Source organism: Sinocyclocheilus grahami, unplaced genomic scaffold (assembly GCF_001515645.1).
Source record: "Sinocyclocheilus grahami isolate Dianchi unplaced genomic scaffold, SAMN03320097.WGS_v1.1 scaffold1625.1, whole genome shotgun sequence".
NCBI lineage: Eukaryota > Metazoa > Chordata > Actinopteri > Cypriniformes > Cyprinidae > Sinocyclocheilus > Sinocyclocheilus grahami.
The window spans coordinates 60,803-67,651 of NW_015506804.1; the positions used below are offsets into that span (position 1 = coordinate 60,803).

The 6,849-nt window shown below is 41.7% G+C and overlaps 1 long non-coding RNA gene across 1 annotated transcript in view; it reads left to right on the forward strand.

The window, feature by feature from the left end:
• Positions 1-6,849, forward strand: part of LOC107571645 (uncharacterized) — a 51,903-nt gene that overhangs the window by 31,638 nt on the left and 13,416 nt on the right. The window contains exon 2 of the long non-coding RNA XR_001607213.1: positions 4,842-4,883. This is a non-coding gene — a long non-coding RNA (uncharacterized lncRNA). The remainder of the gene's footprint in view (positions 1-4,841; positions 4,884-6,849) is intronic.

A 6,849-nucleotide genomic window follows, 5' to 3' on the forward strand; every position in this document is an offset into this window, starting at 1 on the left:
TATTTTTGAAAGGGGGGTGCTGAGGTGTTCTTGAAGGGCGTTTGGTTAAGGCGAGTTTACACCAAAGATGTATGAGCTGAAACTTGCAAAAGAAAATGGTCTGGCACGTCCTAACGCCGTCTCTACACTGGATGCATCAAAGCGCACTTTCTATATCCGTTTGTCAACTTGTCGGTAGCGCAAGCGAGTGGAGCGCGGCAGGCAGAGAACGCGGCATCCGTTTATGTAGCGCTTGCGCGCCGATACAGAACCACTTATTATAATCAGGATCTGTGCGCTTTGACGCAACGTGTCGCGACGTTAGCGCCCGGTGTAGTAGTGTTAGTTAGGGTAAGCCGCTAGTTTACACCAATACTACCGCTTCTAAACTATAATTTCCATAGCTTTCTGTAGCGCAGCTGCCAGACTTAGCAATAGCAAACATTTAGACGCGTTAAAGCACAGTATGCTTTTTCTTTTTTAGAAAAATTAATATGAATGCTTTTTGTTTGCTGTTTGGCTGTGTTTGGTTTGAATGCCAAATTTCAAGAGTTCATTCAACGCTCATAAATATAGCCTAATTTATATTCACGTGGCTTTTTTGCTCCTTGGGAAACTAATGATAATGGTTTTTAAAGTCCAGTCAAATCAAATATGTCATGAATGTCATGTGGCATTTCGATTATCCGGGAGTGACACGCTGCCAAGATGGCGACGGCCGCCTCCGCCCAATTTTGAGCTTCAAAAACGCTCTTCGGAAATCTACGGGTGACGTCACAGACACTACATCCATGTTTTTATACAGTCTATGGTTAAAATGCATGCAACAAATGCATTATTTAATGTAGGTTAAATAAACCTACCTAGCTGCTGCATTTTGGACCAGCTGGAGTTTTATTAAGCGTGCAGAACAACCACCCAATAAAGCTTTACAATAATCTAACCTTGAGGTCATAAACGCATGAATTAACATTTCTGCATTTGACATTGAGAGAATAGGTCGTAATTTAGATGTATTTTTGAGATGGAAAAATGCAGTTTTACAAATGCTAGAAACGTGGCTTTCTAACGAAAGATTGCTATCAAATAGCACACCTAGGTGTGAGTGAGTGAGTGAGCGAGTGTGAGTGACTGAGTGTGAGTGTGTGTGTGAGTGAGTGACTGCGTGTGAGTGTGTGTGTGTGTGAGTGAGTGACTGAGTGTGAGTGTGTGTGTGTGTGAGAGTGTGTGTGTGTGTGAGTGAGCGAGTGTGTATGTGAGTGAGTGAGCGTGTGTGTGTGTGTGTGTGTAAGAGAGTGTGTGAGTGAGCGAGTGTGTGTGTGAGAGAGAGAGAGTGTGTGTGTGTGTGAGTGAGTGACTGACTGAGTGTGTGAGAGAGTGTGAGTGAGTGACTGCGTGTGTGTGAGTGAGTGTGTGTGTGTGTGTGTGAGTGAGCGAGTGTATGTGAGTGAGCGTGTGAGAGTGTGTGTGAGAGTGAGTGTGTGTGTGTGAGTGAGCGAGTGTATGTGAGTGAGCGTGTGAGAGTGTGTGTGTGAGAGTGAGTGAGTGTGTGTGTGTGTGTGTGTGAGGGAGCGAGTGTGTGAGACTGAAAACAGTCCAGTCCTCTAATGAGTGATGAGAATCAAGAGCCAGCGATTCTCACTGAGAGATTCCAGCAGCCAATCAGAGACGAGCATCAGTCTGTGGAGACCCGCCCACTCTCCCTCTCTCTCTCTCTCTGTCAGTATTTTTAGCACCGATTCTCTCTAGACTCTCTGTCCTGGTTCCGTCACTGATCTCCAGCTCATCTCTACTAGTATAACACTGACATGTTCCTCGATGATGAACCCGAGGCCTGATTGCTCATGTGTTGTTCTGTGATGGTTCTGTCAGTGTGTGACATGAGCTGGTAATCCAGCAGTAAGTGCGGGATGTTTGTTTAAGGAACCCCCGTCAGACCGGCTCACCGTCAGCTCATGTTTTCTGGAAGTGTGATCTGCAAACGTACAGACGGGCGTTTGTCCAAGGTTCGCCTCTGTTTGCCGTGATGCACCACTGCTCCTCGGGAGATGTTGGAGTTTCCACTGTATTTACGCATGCATATATGATGATTACAGCGTTTCCCTCGATTTGTAATGAGACGTGTTTGTAGACCTGATCTCACTGAACCTTAAAGGATTCCCTGCTGTTTTCCACTCTAATAAAAGCTTGAGGGTTTAACTCTTGCAGCTGAAGATACGGAGACATAACTATTGTAACTTTACTTCTGCAGTTTAAAGTAAAATAATTCATATATATTTATATAATTTAATCAATAATTAATGTTATGAAATATTCATTTTTTACAGTGCAGATTTTATATTACAATATTAATATATTTTTAAGTGATATAATAATAATAATAATAGTTATTATTGTTGTTAATTATTAATAATAAACAGACAGAGTAACTCTTCTTCTTTTGTGTTCCACAGAATACAGGTTTGAACATGACTGAGTGATGATTTATGGGTGAACTGTCCCTTTAAGATGATCAATAGAGTGTGTGTTTATATGTGTGTGTGTGAGAGTGTGCACGTGAGCGTGTGTGTACGTGTTTGTGTGTGTGAATGTAATGTCCATTAGGGATGCAGCGATTAACCGGTTTCGCGATTAACCACGATTTAAAACGTCACGGTTAATTAATCGTAAAGGTTCCCCTAAACCGAGTGTTTCTGTTACACGGAACGGAACTGTTGCAGCTTGCGCAAAACAAAAAAAGCTACACTAGCGGTGCACCAGCTTAAAATGACGTGCTTATCAGAGACACGGAGGCTACTACACACACTAGATGAACTGACAGAGGGACCAAACAGCGAAGCTTTATTTCCAGCAGAGAAATGCCTGTCGATAGTGTGGGACCATTTTGGGTACACCAAGAATGTCCACGTCATTTAAATATTGCTGTAAAAAACTGCTGCTAAAGAGCGAATACATAAGGGATAATGCACGGCTTGCTGTATATTTAACGATTTTAATGCACGACGTAAAGGCAAGAACCACCTGACGCGAAGCTACAGCTCGTTAGCTCCGCATTCTGCCCGCTTCAGATCAGAAAGAGATGAAATAGTGCAGTAAGAGCACATTTATTTGAATTAATTAATTATAACATTTAGCTACTTGAATTAATTATTCGAGAGACCGAGAGAGAGAGAGAGAGAGAGAGGTGACAGTTGCCTGTGGGAATTAGCCTACCTGCGTCTGTGCATCTCTCCAGTAGGCTATTTAATCTATTTTATTAATAAAAGTCACGGGGCAGCATTCTCAAGAAGTTTGTGTCCTCCTGAATGTTTGTACACGATCTCCGATCTCACAAACCAAAATAATAGAAGTATGTTTCCCTGTGTGTTTCTGTGTGAGTGTGCGTGAGTGTGTGCGCATTTGTGTGTGTGTATTTCCGCGTATGTTTCCATGCGTGTTTGCGTGTGTGAGTTTGCAAGTATGTTTCCATGTGTGTTTGCGTGTGTGAGTTTGCAAGTATGTTTCCATGTGTGTTTCTGTGTGAGTGTGCGTGAGTGTGTGCGCATTTGTGTGTGTGTATTTCCGCATGTGTCCATTTCTGTGTTTGTGTGTGAGTTTGCATGTACATTTACATGTGTGTGTGTTTCTGTGTGTGCACGTTTGCGTTTGTGTGAGAGTGTGTGTGCGCGTTTCTGTGTGTGTGCATATGCATGTCTTTTTTTGTGAGTGTGTGTGTTTGATTTCAGCAGCTGATGTTGTTGTTTGTTGTAATGGTTTGTATTTGCATCATCGTGAACAAAAACACTTTCATACGTACCCTGGTTATTCTTTATAGTAAGTTAGTTTTTAGATAAACCTCAAAAACCTTTACAGTTGTTTTTTATTTTTATGTGTTTTATATAGGGTCATGTATTCATTTACTTCTATTTTCACTTGTTTCTTGCCATGAATGTAAACATGCCACTGAACTGAAGTGATCATTCAGTACTAGGGTATCGCTCAAAGTACCACGGTATTGTGATGTGATCAGCGGTGCATGTGTTTCTCTGGTAATGAGTTTGATCAGCGCAGTAAACCGTGAGCGATTGAACATAAAGGGCACGTGGAACTGAAACGGCTCTTTTTTTTTCCAGAATTGAAAGGAATTTGCTCTAAAAGCAGCACACGTCTGTCATCTGCTGCTGGAAGTACTGTTATCCCAGCGCATGCTGTTGTTCTGCCGTGTTTAGCTCGTGGTTTCACTCTCCTTTTAAAGGCATATTCTCACGGCGCTCCTGAAATACGTTTGGCTAAATCGGAGCGTTCTGTGTGAGTGTGCGTGAGTGTGTGCGCATTTGTGTGTGTGTATTTCCGCATGTGTCCATTTCTGTGTTTGCGTGTGTGAGTTTGCAAGTATGTTTCCATGCGTGTTTGCGTGTGTGAGTTTGCATACAGTCTATGGGTTGCACACATTCTTAAAAATCTATTTAAGGAGCTTTTCCTTTAAGGAGGTTTTAGGTTAGGATATACTGCTATAATTGTTTTCTACTGAAACTAAACAAAAGGGAGAAATGTTGCCTTGCCAACTAGCTTAAATAAATATATATATTTTTTTTTACATGTTTAAAATTTCATTTCAGTTAATGTTTATTTCAAGTCCTTTTTATGGTTTTAGTTTTAATTAATGATAATAATCCTGAATTGGACAAAGATTTGAGAATTGAGAAATCAATTTACCTCTCATGTTCTGAGAAGTTTAGAATAAAGAACTGATAAACTGTAAATATGCTCCTTGAATTCAATGCAAGTTGCCAAATCTGCCAAATGCATGAATGTAATTAAGACGGGTCTTCATGAAGTATCACTGAACGCCTGACTGAATCCGTCTCTCTTTCCTCTTTCAGCCGGAGAACCTACAGAAGACGTGGCTGCGGGAGTTTTGCCAGGTAAGAAACTCTTCTGGGCTGCGTTCAGCTCCGACAAAACGGTGCAAAACGTGTTTTAAATGGAAACGGTGGTGCGTTGAACTCTGTTCTGATGACGCAAGAGTTGCAGCTATGGCAGCTGAGAAGGACATTCTTTCTGTTCTTTCTGAAGAATTCTCAGAGCCTGATGAAATCAGTATAAATACGTGTTTAATACTGCAAAATACACTCGATGTTACAGTCACTGCCCTTGCCCTCCAGAATAAAAGAGAACATCCCAATCCAGTGAAGGGGTTTGTGCAAACTGTGGTTCCTAATTATTGTGATCCAACATTTTCCTCACATTTCAGGATGAAAAGACAAACATTTCAGGTGAAGGATGAGTTTGCAAGTATGTTTCCATGCGTGTTTGCGTGTGTGAGTTTGCAAGTATGTTTCCATGTGTGTTTGCGTGTGTGAGTTTGCAAGTATGTTTCCATGTGTGTTTGCGTGTGTGAGTTTGCAAGTATGTTTCCATGTGTGTTTGCGTGTGTGAGTTTGCAAGTATGTTTCCATGTGTGTTTGCGTGTGTGAGTTTGCAAGTATGTTTCCATGTGTGTTTGCGTGTGTGAGTTTGCAAGTATGTTTCCATGTGTGTTTGCGTGTGTGAGTTTGCAAGTATGTTTCCATGTGTGTTTGCGTGTGTGAGTTTGCAAGTATGTTTCCATGTGTGTTTGCGTGTGTGAGTTTGCAAGTATGTTTCCATGCGTGTTTGCGTGTGTGAGTTTGCAAGTATGTTTCCATGTGTGTTTCTGTGTGAGTGTGCGTGAGTGTGTGCGCATTTGTGTGTGTGTATTTCCGCATGTGTCCATTTCTGTGTTTGTGTGTGAGTTTGCATGTACATTTACATGTGTGTGCGTTTCTGTGTGTGCACGTTTGCGTGAGAGTGTGTGTGCGCGTTTCTGTGTGTGTGCATATGCATGTCTTTTTGTGAGTGTGTGTGTTTGATTTCAGCAGCTGATGTTGTTGTTTGTTATAATGGTTTGTATTTGCATCATCGTGAACAAAAACACTTTCATACGTACCCTGGTTATTCTTTATAGTAAGTTAGTTTTTAGATAAACCTCAAAAACCTTTACAGTTGTTTTTTATTTTTATGTGTTTTATATAGGGTCATGTATTCATTTACTTGTATTTTCACTTGTTTCTTGCCATGAATGTAAACATGCCACTGAACTGAAGTGATCATTCAGTACTAGGGTATCGCTCAAAGTACCACGGTATTGTGATGTGATCAGCGGTGCATGTGTTTCTCTGGTAATGAGTTTGATCAGCGCAGTAAACTGTGAGCGATTGAACATAAAGGGCACGTGGAACTGAAACGGCTCTTTTTTTTTCCAGAATTGAAAGGAATTTGCTCTAAAAGCAGCACACGTCTGTCATCTGCTGCTGGAAGTACTGTTATCCCAGCGCATGCTGTTGTTCTGCCGTGTTTAGCTCGTGGTTTCACTCTCCTTTTAAAGGCATATTCTCACGGCGCTCCTGAAATACGTTTGGCTAAATCGGAGCGTTCTGAATCCCTGGAGGGAGCGTAAACCAGGCCGGATCGGTGGAGAGGCGCACGCGCTGCTATTTCCATCAGGCCTCCAGTGGATATCCCCTCTAATTAACTGCAAATTAACTTCTGATAAGCTGGTGTTTTTAGCTGGCGCTCTAGAGGAGCTCAGTGCTGCTTGAGCTGATTTTACTGAAGGTCACGGCTCAGATCTGATGATGAACCCGCAGTGACCCGCGGCTCTTCTGCTGCATGTGTGTGTGTTTGCAGTTACAGAATGTGATTCAGTTCTCTTTGGCTTTTAGGATTTTTCAAGCTTTTAAGGAATATTTTGAACATTTTGAATGAAACGGATAAATTACACTTGATATAAAGCAGTTTTTTTTTGTTTTTGATTTATATTATGTAATATTTGTGACTGTGTGCGTACGTGTGTGTGCGTACGTGTGTGTG